The 13889-nt window shown below is 41.2% G+C and overlaps 1 protein-coding gene across 1 annotated transcript in view; it reads left to right on the top strand.

Annotated features, from left to right (window-relative positions):
- The first annotated feature begins 3206 nt into the window (after window positions 1–3206).
- Window positions 3207–13889, top strand: part of gal3st4 (galactose-3-O-sulfotransferase 4) — a 142417-nt gene continuing 131734 nt past the window's right edge. The window contains exon 1 of the mRNA XM_051924081.1: window positions 3207–3819. The gene's annotated coding sequence lies outside the window, so the exon portion shown is untranslated. The remainder of the gene's footprint in view (window positions 3820–13889) is intronic.

The following is a 13889-nucleotide window of genomic DNA, read 5'->3' as shown; positions in this document are numbered from 1 at the left end:
CTCTGTCCAATGCGTTCAGGTCTCTCCCGGTTTCTCTTTTTATACGTCCAGCGGCAGCGCGCTATCAGCGCATGCTCCCAGCCTCTCTTACCCCAGTTTTCCTCCCACATACCAAGTGCAGGCAGGTTTGCATAGACTGTAACTTTATACCGTTATGCGCCCAATGACGGACCAGCATGAACTCCCTGAAAAGGATAATTTTCGAAATATTGTCGGGGTGTCTAAAACACTGAAAAACGTATCCGTTTTCTATGCCCTGAGCAGGGCAGTTGGGAAGCTGGAGCCTATCCCGGCAAGCAGCACCCAGAGAGTGCGGCAGTCCATCGCATGGTGAGCACGCAACTTTAACAACACCAGTTCAGCTAACCTTTGATGTGTAGGAAGAAACCGGAATACCCGGAAGAAATCAACGCGAACATGCAAACTCCACAAAGGGGACACCCTGGACTCGACTCATCGTCTCTTTATTATGAGGCAGTAGGGCTATCCTTTTACAAATCCATTGCAAATAATTACAGCAATGGCAATACATTATATTTAAAAAGGGACATTTTTTTCTCCGACTATTGCTAATCCGTTTTTTTCAATGTACACACCAAACGCACACAGACAAATGCAGCTTTTTAAAATTTGCAGGACTGCACCTCTACGGTCTACCTTTGCTTTGTAACGAGTAGCCGCGTATGCAGCGTTCCCAATAGTAAAGTTCGAGCTCCTCCAAATGCCACGGCGTAATTCGTACCTTCTGGCCTGCAGTAAACTGCAGCTGTTTATCGTGTATGTAAATTATAAAGCGTATGTATAAACAATCGTTGTAGTCTTGTGGGTAAGCACATCTACTGAAAGCTAAAACTCAGTGTCTGGTTCACTGCCAAAACATGAAATTGTGAAAGATGTGCTGTAATACTGATGGGTGGTCCGTGTTATGCAAGGAGACATAATTTATACTTGCCAAATAACTACATTACTCGCCGACTCAGTGAATTGTTCTGCAGTTTGCAGCTCCACGGTTCGGTGGAGTGTTCATGCAGTGTTCATCAGATTCCGATTCTGAGTATAATGGACACTAGTATGAAGTCTGCACGGAGACTTCCTTTGGCTACTCATAAACTCGGCACTCTTTAAAATGATGGCTCATTAACGGCTCTTTATGGCTCCTTACTTGGTTGTGTAGTTCCTTGCAGAACCATTGCTTTACAAGGCATCATCTCATTGTGGGGAATAGGTTCTTTACATATGAAGTTGGGTCTTTGGGCCTTCAAAATTTTCCTAATATGCAGAAAAAAATGGTGGGCTACCTAGCACGACACTAACAGATTATGAAAACCTGGACTTAGCCAGTGTTATTGTATACAGCAAGAATCCTTTTAAATCATGAGCCATTACTTATTACTTATCCATTATGTATTTGCTGTATGGAACTTGTTACGGATTTAAATAACTGGAACCTTCATGTGGATGCGTCTTTTGGGAGCCTAAGATGGTTCCCCTGTTGTATCGCTCTGAAGAACCGCCCTGGCACCTTTAAGAGTGCACGCTGCCGTCAAGTAGACCCCCTAAGTGTCACAGAGGAAGTCGGTTCAGTGTAGGGACGGACAGAATACGCGACTTTGAAAAAAAATGAAAAAGAAAAGAAACGGTTGGGCGATATATAAGAAGTTGCGAAATAAACATTAAAACGTCGGGGGTTCCCGTTTATTTTGCTGCACGGTGGGCATGATGGCGAAAAGATTACCTTTTGCTGTTCCTCCGGTTTTTTCCGTTATCCGTTATGCTTGGTGACTAATGATGTGGTTTTCCAAAGTTCGGGTTCTGAATGGCTCGGATTCTACGTAGCTCTGTAAATAACCTGCACTCTTAAAACTTTTTGTTCTATAATGGCACTTTACTAGGTTGTGTGGTTCCTCGTAGAGCATTTGCTTCACAAAGAACCAATTTAATTCAGAGGAGGGCTCTTTACATGTTAAATTGATTCTTTGGGCTCTGAAACGGGTCCAAAGAAGTAGACAAAACAGAATTCATTAATGTATAGAAAGCTAGCAGAATACGAACAGGTCAAGAAAAGCTGAACTTAACCTGTGTTGTTGTATGCGTGTCCTTTTAAAATCAGGAACCCATTTGTATTTCACAAACCTTCTGTCATCTTCAGGGTTGTTTATGGAACATGTTAAGGGCATACATAAATAAAGGTTCCTTCTGGATATTTTTTTGGAAACCAAAAATGTTTCTCCTATTGCATCGCTCTGAAGAACTGCTCTGGCACCTTTACTTGTAAGAGTGTGGGCACAGGATAGTGTACGATGCCAGTTATTATTTTAGTTATTGTTTGCGGGCACGGTCTTTGAATTAGTTATTTCTTACATATTGTTCTGATTTTTATGCTGATACAATTTTGTATTATTTACATTTGCAACTATACTTGATTGGTGTTGCAAGCCCGTTAATTTTTGGGGGGCAGCCTGACATTTTTGGGGCTTGTCGGATTATGTCTGGTGGAACTGTGGAGAAATGGTTGAAGTAAAGTGTTGACGTTCTCCGAGTGGATTGTCTGTGTACTTCTTGCACCATTTACTGAGAACTAACGCTCACGAGACCCTCGGCTTTCCAGTAGCAACCAAATGTAGGTGGGATGCCAACATATCGTGTGGCACCCCCAAGGGACTAATTTAACGGGAAGCTCAATGAAATGTGAAAGGAACCCGGAGTAGTCACAGAAAATCCACGCTCACGGACCGGACAATTTTTCGACTCCAAACTCGAGGTGCATATTCTAACCGCCGTGCCACCCATTCATTTTCGCGCCCACTTAAAATCACTTTATTATTGCCAAACCCGGAGACATTTGAGAAAAAAGGCAGCCATTAGAATGTCACTAACACCGGTCGGCGCTTTACTATGCTGCACAGGCAGGCGACTTCCTTGTAAAATATTGCATAAGTAAATATTATTTTTAACATCCATAGTGTCATCAGACATTACGTTTGCACACATCGTCTAGAAACAATCTCATCCTTTTAATCATTTCGAAGTTTTGGCCACAAGACTATTAAACTGTCAAATGCCTTGTCCCACTTTAGTGCAGTTTTACAAGTCTTTTATTTTTGCCACCCATTCCGATTCAAGGGAAATCGCCACACCTCTTTGTTGGAGACTGGCAAGAGCAGTCTCTCTTTTCTAATATGTTCCCCTGCGGGGGTCTGATTTCTTCTCGGGGTTTTAATGAATGAGGCTCTTGTTGCTGAGGAATCTGCGGCACAGATGGGAAAACGTTGATCGGATCTTATGAGGCAGAAGGTTTACTTACAAAAGAAAAACGACGAATAAAACGAAAAATTCCAGAAGACCATTCAATTTATTTATTTCACAAAAACGTTTATATTTTTGCAAAGACTAGCAGAAACTGACAACGCAACTTCGTGAGACTTTTGCTTGCTGCTCAGAAAAAGGGAGCCAAATGACGGGGAGACCCAACCTTCCAATGGTGAAAAAAAAAGACAATAGAAAAGCAGCTCTGGGCGGTGGTCTTAGCGTACAACTGACCCAGAAAGAGAGACACAGATAGAAATTTATTGTCGGATTGGCTGCTGCGAGCGTACTATAAGGCAAGAGGTCAGAGGCAGGGTGAGAGAGGGAGCCGAAGACAGGGTAGGTGAGTGGGAGGAGCTCCGAGGAACAGAGCGGTTCCCAGTTAAGGGGCCCAGCTCCTCCAGTCGCCACTGGGATTTCCACGAGGAATGTGTTCCGCACTTGGAAAATCCGGAGTGTATCGTCTATATATGTGAACTATCCAGGACACGTGGGACATACCTGAAAACCGGGGTGAGTGATATGAGAAAGCAAAAAAAAAAAAGAAAAGGTTTTGACGTTGTGATGTTGCGCTTTCCGAGGCACATGAATTGTAGCGCAATCACGACTGGTGCTTAATATTTTACCGCCTGGGGGCCAAATCTGACTTTAAGCAGCGCACGTCACTTGGACAGCCAGGACGAAATCATTCAGGCTTAATCACGGCTTTGTCTTATGTTGCTGGATCTTCGGATTTACTCTCCCAGATTTAACGGGTTTGGACAAAAAACTGTTTTCGGGGTCCGTTCAGCGGCTCGCGTAATTGTGCAGCCGCTTTACCAAGCGCACGACGTGCCAGTTTTGCGCACGTTTTGTGTTTCATTGATTTGTTATGATGACAATCTATAATTCAAGAAGCGATGTATTTGTATCGAACTTAAATGCAAGTTATTTCTGAACAACTGAAAAAGCAGCGTTTATGAATGTATCTTTGCGTTTAGTAATGTGTGAAATTGGCATTATTAGGTGAAAATAATCAAACTAGCAGATCTGTAAGAATGTAACTTACCCTCTTAAAAGTAAAGGTGACATAGTGGTTCTTCAGAGCAATGCAGTACGGAAACCATTTTTGGTTCCCAAGAGAACCATCCACTTCCATCCAGGAAGAACCTCTACTTATTTAGATCCTTAACAGGACCATAAATAACACTGAATAAACGGTAACAGAAATGTGAAACATGATTATACTCCACTGACTGCTGACTGACACCTTTTTTCTAAGATGACGTACAACATTTGAGTGATACAGCTGGTTAAACTACATTAGTTTCTACAGATGGAACACAGGCAGATGAAGTTGTTTGTTCATGGTCACACATTATTAGTTGCAGGACTTGAACCCACTTGAAGCATTAACCACTACACCACATTTAGACAAAGTAGATTTAAAAACGTATGGGGGCGCAGTTGTTAGCTACTTTGAATGAGATGGACTGTTGTCATGCGCAGCACTTCTTTCCATCTTGAATCAAATGCTGGTAAGACTGGCACCAGCTCCCTGGCACTGTGAACTGAATAAGCAAAGAAGAAATTAATTGATTGATAGTTTGTATGCAAATATATAACTGCACTGCCAGCTGATGGGTTTGTGAATTTAAAAGGGCTCTCCCTGCGTATAACAGCACAGGCTGTTCATCTTTTCTTGATCTGCTGTATCCTGCTTTAGCCTACTATACATTAAAGATTTCTTTTTTGTCTGCATATTAGGAACTGTTTCAAAGCCCAAAGAACTAGTTTTACACACAAAATCATTTCCAAAATTCAATGGTTCCTCATCAAGCAAAAGGTCTATAAGAAACCAGTCAATCCAGTAAAGTGCCGTTAAAGAACCGTTATGTTTAAGAGCGTGGTAACCCAGGGTAGATGCTATATAATCCAAAGTGGGAAAATGCCCACAGATGTTAATTAAAATAGGGATTTATTGCTTTATTTATTTATAATGATTATATTATTGTAGTATTTATGGTTTCCTAAAATAATCCTTGAATTTGTATTTGAAAACTATAGCTTTGGATTTACTTTTTTAGAGTGAATTGCTTTTGTTGAGTATAGAGATGGGGCGGATGTAGAGGCTAGTGAGAATTTGTGATTTTGTTTGTGTGAATATTGTTTATTTGCAGTACATTATATTTTTAACGTTAAAGTATATGTCTGGCCCATTTTGCTAACGTGAGTTTATAAGCATGATGTATGGACCAGAGACAGGAGCAGTGACATCTCATGAACTTATGTGGATATTGGATCTAGATGAACAGTATCCTTAACAGCTGCAAGGCACTTAAGGATGATGTACACTGTTCACCATATGGAAAAATCAATACATTTAAAAATAATATTCTCAAACTTGTTCAACTGAAATTAAAGGTCATGGGAGAACAGATCTTATTCCAGCCATATATTTTGGAAGCTAGTTCACTGAAGGACCTGCTCACCCATATTCATATGCTGGAATCTTGAAGAAGCAGCCCTAAACACTGCATCATTGTGCCACTCCAATTAAAACACGTAGCATAACATAATATTCTCAAAGTACGTAACCAATTCAAGACCACAAGGGGTCAGAGCCTATCCTAGCAGCTCTGGACACAAGGCAGAACACAGCCCAGGACAGGTCAGCGGGGCGTTTGCAGGGCGTAGACATTTACACACCCACACTTACACTCACATAGGGCTAATTTAAGAGCACAAATGAACCTGAAACTAACATCTTTGGAGATGTGGAAAGGAAACCGGAATAAAAGTCCCCTGCAGAAAACAGCAAGAGCATGCAAACATGAAATGGATTACTGCATGCTGAAAGAAAAGAGCTAAACAGGGCTGACCCAGACAACAAGACATTTTTACCCCTAAAGACTGGTAAAAAATGTCAGTGAGGATGCAAGCTATTGGAAAAAAGCCTTACCAGGCTGACCTCAGATGGAGGTGACCCCTTCCTCCATTTCTCCGCCAGCTTAGATGCCTCTTAAGCTTGTGGGATACCTCACAGTGTTATGTGGCATTATTGTATATAAAGTCTTTATTTTTCTTCCTCCTGTTCTTCTTTTTCCTCCTTCTATGTGAGGTCGATGTGCTTAATCAAACTTCTCATAAACTGCTCAGCCCTGAACATCCTTGCCAGTTAAGCCCTTTGCCTTCAAGTCCTTTTTTACTTTATTCACCCACCTCCTCTTTGGCCACTCTTGCTTTCTCTTCCCCAATAATTCCATTCCCATCAATCTTTATGTTAATAAAAGCTGCCCAAGGGAACTGGTGTGTAGAATTCACTAAGAAACAGGGTCCAAACGCTGCAGCAATCAGTGTTGTGTTACACCACAATGTAATTTGATTGAACATAAGCATATAATGTGGTTGCATGGTATTAAAGTAACAAAGATATATCGTGGTTTTGGAAGGATCCTACCCTCAGGCATAACCCTGCAAGTTAGGAGTCCTAGTTAAGATAGTAAGAGAAAATATTATATATATATATATATATATATATATATATATATATATATATATATATATATATATGGTTGCAATAGTTTACTGTCAAATAAATGCAAAGAGTACACGACACGTGTTTCGCCCTCATTCTGGGCTCATCAGGTGTACACACTCCACTGCACTCCCTCTCGGGAATCGAACCTCGGACGTCAGCGTCAGAGGCGATGCCCCTAACGTTGCGCCACGGCGTGTGGTTCGTTTATTTGACAGCATGTAGATCGGGGTAATTACATTCACGGCATTCGAAGTCTGTGTCACAATCTGTTAGTGTGGGTGGTTACCTACCAGGTAACGCTTTGTGGTTGGCCAGCAATCTGCTAACATCCGCCACGGTGCCCTCAGTTTGTGAAGAGCAGATGATAGAATGGTTGCAATAAACGAACCACACGCCGTGGCGCAACGTTAGGGGCATCGCCTCTGACGCTGACGTCCGAGGTTCGATTCCCGAGAGGGAGTGCAGTGGAGTGTGTACACCTGATGAGCCCAGAATGAGGGCGAAACACGTGTCGTGTACTCTTTGCATTTATTTGACAGTAAACTATTGCAACCATTCTATGATCTGCTCTTCACAAACTGAGGGCACCGTGGCGGATGTTAGCAGATTGCTGGCCAACCACAAAGCGTTACCTGGTAGGTAACCACCCACACTAACAGATTGTGACACAGACTTCGAATGCCGTGAATATATATATACACATATACATATATTATATATACACATACACATATACATATATATATATATATATATATATATATACCAGCAGTGTAATCCTGTGCTGGCCCAGGGTCCTAGAAACTATTGAAATTGTCAAAAAAAGAAGTGAAATGTAGATATGTCAGGTAATTGAAAGGAACTACTCTGGGCATCTCTCTCCTAGGAGGATTCATTTTGCCGACATGCTCGCATCGTTTGTGCATTACTGGCTAAGCGACTTTGTCTTTCTTCGGAGGTTTTATTTGGCAGATATCCTCACCTCACTTGTGTATTAGCGGCGGGAGGAAAAATAAAAGGGATACCGTTTGGCCGATGTTAGTGGTTAAGTGAATTTGCCTTTCTTCTGAGGTTTCGTTTTGCTGACGTGTTGGCCTCGCTTGTGTTATTAGCAGCTAAGAGAGTTTTCTGTTTCCTCGGAGGTGGAGCCCTTACCCCGACTCCACCTCTAACTTCCGGGCTGGACAGACACACACACTTCCACGCATAGACGTTTATATATAAGATATATATATTATGTATTTAGACAAAGTAGATTTAAAAATGTATGGGTTCACAGTTGTTAGCTACTTTGAATACGGTGGACTGTTGTCATATGTAGGGTTTCTTTCCACCTTGAATGAAATGCTGGTAAGATTGGCACCAGCTCCCTGGCACTGTGAACCAAATAAGCAAAGAAGAAATTAATTGATTGATAAAGATTTAGTTTGTATGCAAATGCTGTATGTAAAACATCAAGTTAGGTTCTGTGAATAGTACTGATATCTCTGTTTACCATGTTTTCACTTCAGTTGCCTTCTTCCATGTACATTTTGCTTATTTTTGCCATGTCAACCCTTCAGCTAAATGCATGTCACTCTGTTGAACTGAGTTGGTGTGAGTGCATGTGGAAGTGTGCCCTCATGTGGATTGACAAATCATCTAGAGTTCTTGTCTTGAGTTTTCTGCAACAGAGAGAGAGAATCACTTCCTGCAGTCTTTTACTGGATAAGCATTGGCTGAATACTTTCCAGGGATTAGGTTTATGCATGCAGGACTGGTGGAAATATGCCTAGGTTAAAGAAATTAGTCTAGTAGATGCATAGCCCTGTAATCACTTGTTTGAAGTTGCAAGAAATATATTTAGCTAATACACTGATTCAGAGTGAGTTACATATCACACATTTCGAAAAACTGTTAGTATGCAGCATATCTAGAACTGAAACTATAATTTAGGATGAATAAGCATATTTTTGCTACTGAGAGCAACACTTTCAGCCCCTGCGTCACAGAGCCTGAGAGACTGTAGGAACCTTTGTGCCATGTCACATTACATGACTTTTTCAGTGCTTTTCAGTTTCAGACTTCATTTACATAATCTTAGTGAGTTGGAGCTGTGATCGTCAATCATGTGGTCTGATATACCCAGCTACTAAGTCCAGCAGGTTTGCTTCTGTCTTAAGTTGTAGGAGCAGGTTCTGTGTGTGTGAGAGGTGAGAACCAATGGGCACTCAGCTGCAATGTTTAAAATGTGGCTATGAGGAATAAGGAACACAGGTGTTTTGGACCCTACAAGGAGAAGAGAAGTTCATCTATGTGATGTTTTGTGTTTTATGTACTGCAACAGAATGGAAAAAAGAAAAAACAAAACACTGATACTACTGATGAACTTGCCATACCTTGAAAGTAATCATACAGCGTCAGCTCAGTTAGGCAGCATTTTATTGTCTACCAGAAAAAGATGTGAGCATGTGATACTTTGAAAATGTGAAACTGTGCTGGAAAGTTGTCAAGGAGATCTATAATTTGTCATTGCTTCCAGTTTCTAGTCATGTAATCTGACATACTCCTCAGGCAATGAAATCAGCAACTGTAGAATCCTCAAGTTTTACATCTACTCCAACATGAACTTGTGTTAATTTTCCACTTGCCTAAGTCATTGTGCAACTCTAAGCTTAAAGTTGTTATGAAGTTTTTTTTTGTCTCAAAGGGGTGGACAATTCTCTGAGTGTATACATTTGAAGTGCTGATAATTAATTAATCTCAATTGAACTTCAACATGTGTTCACTATTGACTTATCAGAAAATGATCATACTAGTAAGAAGTGTGCTGGTGGATTTCATAGGCTGCAGCACCTTCAGGGAGAAAAGCAAAAACTGTGATTACTGAGAATTCTGATAGAAATTTACTTCTTGGGCCTTTGCCCCTCTGAGAAGTTGAAGGTCATTGCCTTATTGACTTTGGCTTAATAGCCGCTCTATTTCTTCTTAAATGGGTCTAAAGTACAAGCAATTTTCATTACGTGTGGTGGCATCATGTGATGATCCAGTGCTAAGGACCACCACTGGAGATTAAGTACTAACAGTGTAAGAACAGAAAATGAGAGGTGTGTTTATGCCACACGTCTGTAGCATACATGTTGTTGTGCATCTTCAATATTTGCAATCAAGATTGTTTGTCTCCTGTATTCTCTGTGTTGCATCATTTTGTTAGGCCTGACAGAAAATGCCACATCTATTCAGTCTATGTTCTAGCAAACTGACTGCGTTTTTTGTAGTCATTAATTATAATTCCATAACCTCCAAATGTCAGTGACATTGAATATGAATTGAATCATTTGTATTATGGGTTTTTGTATTCTGAGGATAGTACTGTTCATTGTTATGATTCAATTTCTACAAAATGACTGAACGTCTGTCCTATAAAACTTGAAAGCAAGATATTAGAGTTGGAAGAGAGCCCAAAACCCCAGGGTATTTAGTGGGTTAAGTCCCTCGTGTAATGTTTGTTGATATTATATTATAAGAACTGACAAGCACCAGTTTAGACATTTAAGCACTCATTCTGTTTGGTGCCAGTGTCATTGATGGGTGAACACCTAATGCAGCACAATTCTTTTGGCTTGGCTGGCCAGTTTGTGGTTGTTGCTAAGAGATGGGCCACGTCATGTGTTATAAGATTTGTAATTTTCTTACAGAAGTGGTCTCTAGTTGTGTAATAGTTGCCAGAATGCAGTAGGAAGTGTGATACATCCTTGACTTCCGTATTTTTACATATCCCACAATTTCTGCCTTTTTGAAAATGAATAATTGCTAAGTGTGGTACTTTGGTCAGTACTGGTTCAGTGGTTATTTTGTGTAATGGGGCTTAACACTGGACTAATGTCCTGACCAGGATGTATGGTGTTCCTGTTCCCAGACGAGATTATGAAACGGGTGGTCTCTAGCACTGTATACTCCCCAGACATGCTAGGTCACCTAGACTGGTACACCCATGCACACATCCACAGGGCATACTGTGAACTGTAGTTCTGTTGAGGATCCATGATTGGTTCCATGGGTGCATCCATGGGGAACGACAGGGCAGGGCAATCCTTGATTTGAAAAAATCTCCTGATCCAGTTGTGCTTCCTTTGAACAATGTTCTGGCACTGGAAGTACTCCAGGGTCTTGGATAAAAGGGGCTTTCTCATCCCACTTGGGAGTCGGAGTCGGGAGGAGGATGAAGGGAAGACAAAGAGAAGGAAAGAGAGTTGTGTTTGCTGAAAACCTGTAAAGGTACTGTTATAAAGAAAAGGTTATTTGAATTTGTAACTAATGTTTGTGCAGTTGTGTTTAGGATTTGTGATCCCAAGATGCCACCTTAGTGGCCATGCCTGGTTCAATATCCTAGCATTTCCTCTTTGAACTGTAGTTAGAGACCAGATCTTCGGTGCATTGTTGTTTTGTGATCAAATATTTATTGAAGTTACAATGACGTTAATGAGAGTTTGGTCGACGTCTGAGACGTAAACTCCATTAGCAGCGGTGTTATTTTTTCTTTTAGAGATATCCTGTATTTACTCAACATGAGGGGCTTCGTTACAGCATATGCAAGTACAGTGGAACCTCTAGATACGAGTTTAATTCGTTCCAGCACGGAGCTTGTGTAGCGAATTTCTCGTATCTAGAACAAACTTCCCCATTGAAAATAATGGAAATCCAGTTAATCCGTTCCACACCCCAAATATATTAACATAAAAATCAATTTTCCTAACAAATAACACTGATAAATTATGTATACTGTAGTCTACCTTTAATAAATAACACTGGTAAATAATATAACTGATTATTAAAAGAATCAAAACAGGTGTCCAAAGTGCAGTAGAGCATTCAATAAATCTTTAAATAAATAATCCTTAAAACAGTTGTGAAGTGGAGGTTTAAAATACACAAGAATAACAATCCTTTAACACGAGGTTAAAACGTCAACAGGAAGCAGTCTTTAAAACACAGATGACAATCCCCGGTGCTTCTTCTCTGTTAGCGTCTCACCTGCTTCTCCCATGCAGGCTCTGCAACAGGCGAGACACTCTTAATGCAGCTGACCTTCTCTACACCGTCCTGCTTCAGCTGTTTGGCTCGCCTGTTCAGCTCACTGTTCAGCTACACGCGAGCCTGCACTCGCTCGCTCTCCCGCACCGACTTCCTACTGCTGCCGATTCCTGCCTCCTCCTGCAACCTCCGTTCTCTCTCCTCTCTTTTCTTTTACTTCTTCTCCCTCTTAACCGGCTCGCGCTTTTCTATACTGTATATGCGGGGAGGACATGGCAGCTGCAGCCCATCAGCCACAGGAACAATCATGGATGTGGGAAGTTTCCCACCTGTGCACTTAGGTGAGAAACGCAGAGACCGCAGATCGCCCTGCGGCTCGCAACTGCTACCACGCCCCCTCGCTAAGCCGCGAGCTATACCCACAGCCTGGCTCGAGGCTCGTTACGCGAGCCAATGCTCGTATTTAGATTTGAATTTTTCGCTCATACTTTCCTCGTATTTTGAATTTCTCGTATACAGAGGTGATCGTATCTCGAGGTTCCACTGTATATATAAGCATGACTGGCAGAAAAAAGGCTCAGAAAGAAACGGAAAAGACACCAAAAGCTTCATTTAAGTCTAAACAGGCCTCAAGTTCAAGTTCAAGATACGGTCTGGCAGAGACTGATCTGGAACAGATAAACGAAACAATGGATCTCCCGGAACCTGACACTGCAGCATCACCTCCATCTGAGAGTGAAAGTGGAAGTGAAATGCATGTGAGTTGGGTCAGGAGACCTTGTCGATTCCAGAAGGTTCATTGGAAGTGAAAATGGCCTTACCTTCTGCTCTGCCAGCTATTCATCGCGAGCCATCAGCATTGACTCTGACTGGGCTTGCTACTCCACCTGCGGAGCACAGAGAAGACCGAAATGAACAGTCCAAGCCGAAGGTAATGATCGCCGCAATAAGTACCATATTCAGGGAGGACATAAATGAGTTAATGAACAATATAAAGAAGATCACCAAGGATATAAGGAAAGATATAAAGAACATAAACATGACAAATGAGAAGCTGTTTCAGGATATGAGGCAACTTTTAAAGCTATCCTAGAAAAAAATAATAGAGGAAAAAATAGAGGAAAATGCGGGTAAGTCTGAAAATAAAATTAGAGCACTTGATGCTCAGCTTGAAGTTGAAAAAATTACTTCTGCTGCTGACGAAAAAGCAACGGCTACTAAATCTGAATTCAAAGTGCTTTGAGACAGAGTAGCTTTGCTGGAAGATGGAAAATGACATTAATGATCAACAGAAAAAAATGAGCAATCAAAAGAAAACAATTGAAAGACAGTAATAACAGTAAAAATACAGCCCCACTGGCACCCATTAAAAAAGTTTAAAGATGATCTTCAGTACCCTGTTCCGTTAGGACAAGTGTCCGTGGACCTTCAGGTGAATGTTCTTTTTAGGAAGTTCCTCTTTCTCCTGTGCTTTTGTTTTTTGCATGACACACTCCGTTCTCTGGGTTTTAGACATAACTTTTGGGAGTGGTGGCTCTGAGGCTAAGAATCTGTGCTGGTATCCAGAAGGTTGCCGGTTCAAATCCCCTTCACTGCCAAAAGAGATCCTACTCTGCTGGGCCCTTGAGCAAGACCCTTAAGCTGTAATTGCTCCAGGGGCGCTGTAAAATGGCCGACCCTGTGCTCTAACCCCAAGGGGTATGCAAAAACTAACAAATTCCTAATATAAGAAATTGTATAAGGCGAAATAAAGAACAAACAAAAAATATATATTGTAGACTGCACACAGGGTTGTATACAATATGGCTAAAGAACTAAACCATTTTGGAGATTTATTTGCTGTCTGTGTGGAGCTTGATTGTTCTCTGAGATGTTAGTTTCATCTCAGAAATGCAGTGTACATTCAGATTGGGTCATGTACAGTATAGCTGAAAGCATCATGAGTGTATTTTTTCTGTCCTTGCTCATTATGCTATTGAGGAAACCTTTCTTTTCAAAACTGAAGTACTAGGGTGTTGTACCGTGTTAGCCATTATGAATGTAGTGAAAA

The sequence above is a fragment of the Erpetoichthys calabaricus genome, chromosome 3, assembly GCF_900747795.2.
Source record: "Erpetoichthys calabaricus chromosome 3, fErpCal1.3, whole genome shotgun sequence".
NCBI lineage: Eukaryota > Metazoa > Chordata > Cladistia > Polypteriformes > Polypteridae > Erpetoichthys > Erpetoichthys calabaricus.
Note: the sequence above shows the minus strand (reverse complement) of the source record. Positions and strands in the feature narration are given on the sequence as shown.